The sequence below is a fragment of the Chrysemys picta genome, chromosome 9, assembly GCF_011386835.1.
Source record: "Chrysemys picta bellii isolate R12L10 chromosome 9, ASM1138683v2, whole genome shotgun sequence".
Lineage (NCBI taxonomy): Eukaryota > Metazoa > Chordata > Testudines > Emydidae > Chrysemys > Chrysemys picta.
The window spans coordinates 56890521-56892879 of record NC_088799.1 but is presented as its reverse complement, the minus strand read 5'-3'; positions in this window follow the sequence as shown (position 1 = coordinate 56892879).

The window sequence follows — 2359 nt, the reverse complement described above, 5'->3', positions numbered from 1 at the left end:
CAACCCCCGATAATGCACACCAACATCCTGAACCCCACAACTCTGCCAGTGCACCCCAATCTATGCACAAACCTTGCATGCATCCACCAGTTCACTTGGAATATGAATTTGGGGGCACAGCTCTGAACCCCATTCATTATCTACCCCACCTCCACGTACCCACAGCTATGCACCCATTTCATTACACTGGTCTACAATTTGAGAAGTCGTCTGCTTCAGAGATAAAATGTGCTATTTATTATGTATTTTGATGTGCTGAATTCAAATGTGACAATTAAAACAACTGATTGGCTACTGTTTCTAAGATATTTAAGTTTTTACATTTTATGTCTATGTATATTGTGTAGATAGTAGAGTTTTAATCATAAATTGTAAACCTGGGTCTTTTCACGTGTTTATGGTTGCTTTACATGATAATATTTCACCTGTCCTATTTATGTAACACTTTAAAAATCAGCAAAAGGGTTATATAAATAAAAAATTTTATGAAACAAAAGGCAAAAAACTATTATGTACATAGTTTAGTCCTATTCAGTGTCTACTCGGCGCTTCTTGGCTTGTCTCTTGTATTCATTAAATGGAGCATCTCTTGTCACTGTCCAGCAATAGTCTGCAAGCATTGCCCTGATAGCGTTTCTCCATTGTTGCAATGTCCTGGTGAAATCGCTCGCCGTGCTCGTCGCTCACTGCTCCGCAGTTCGGTGGAAAAAAAATCTAGATGAGAGTGCAAAAAATGTATCTTTAGTGACATGTTGCAACCAAGGCTTTTGTATGCCTTGAGGAGGTTTTCCACCAACAACCTGTAGTTGTCTGCCTTGTTGTTTCCGAGAAAATTTATTGCCACTAACTGGAAGGCTTTCCATGCCATCTTTTCCTTGCCACACAGTGCATGGTCAAATGCATCATCTCGAAGAAGTTCACGAATCTGAGGACCAACAAAGACACCTTCCTTTATCTTAGCTTCATTTAACCTTGGAAATTTTCCACGGAGGTACTTGAAAGCTGCTTGTGTTTTGTCAATGGCCTTGACAAAGTTCTTCATCAGACCAAGCTTGATGTGTAAGGGTGGTAACAAAATCTTCCTTGATTCAACAAGTGGTGGATGCTGAACACTTTTCCTCCCAAGCTCCAATGACTGTCGGAGTGGCCAATCTTTCTTGATGTAGTGGCAATCTCTTGCACGGCTATCCCATTCGCAGAGAAAACAGCAGTACTTTGTGTATCCAGTCTGCAGACCAAGCAAGAGAGCAACAACCTTCAAAGCTGCCACTGATGTTGGTCATAGTTTATGCACCTCAAAAGTTGTTTCATGTTGTCATAGGTTTCCTTCATATGGACTGCATGACCAACTGGAATTGATGGCAAAACATTGCCATTATGCAGTAAAACAGCTTTAAGACTCGTCTTCGATGAATCAATGAACAGTCTCCACTCATCTGGATCGTGAACGATGTTGAGGGCTGCCATCACACCAATGATGTTGTTGCAGGCTACAAGATCACCTTCCATGAAGAAGAATGGGACAAGATCCTTTTGACGGTCACGGAACATGGAAACCCTACATCATCTGCCAGGAGATTCCACTGCTGTAGTCTGGAGCCCAACAGCTCTGCCTTACTCTTGGGTAGTTCCAAATCCCTGACAAGGTCATTCAGTTCACCTTGTGTTATGAGGTGTGGTTCAGAGGAGGAGGATGGGAGAAAATGTGGGTCCTGTGACATTGATGGTTCAGGACCAGAAGTTTCATCCTCTGCCTCTTCCTCGTCTGACTCAAGTGAGAATGATTCTGGTGCATCAGGAACCGGCAGTCCTTCTCTGTGGGGTACTAGGCGTATAGCTGATGGAATGTTTGGATAATGCACAGTCCACTTTTTCTTCTTTGACACACCTTTCCCAACTGGAGACACCATGCAGAAGTAACAATTGCTGGTATGATCTGTTGGCTCTCTCTCCAAATCATTGGCACTGCAAAAGATATAGATTTCCTTTTCCTGTTCAACCACTGGCGAAGATTTGTTGCAGAAGTGTTGCAGCAGAGGTGTGGGGCCCACCTCTTGTCCTGATCTCCAATTTTGCAGACAAAATAAAGGTGATAGGCTTTCTTAACTATAGTGGTTATACTGCGCTTTTGTGATGCAAAAGCCACTTCGCCACAAACATAGCAGAAGTTATCTGCACTGCTCACACAAGTACGAGGCATCTCTGCTTACTTTGGCTAAACAGAAATGTGTCCCTTTGCAAAATCAAACACCGACAAATAAGAGAGCACGACACTGTATGATTTCTAGAGCTGATATAGGGCAATTTGTTCAGCAGAGTGATGTAAGCTTCGTTATAATTGCATCATCCATGACTTCTA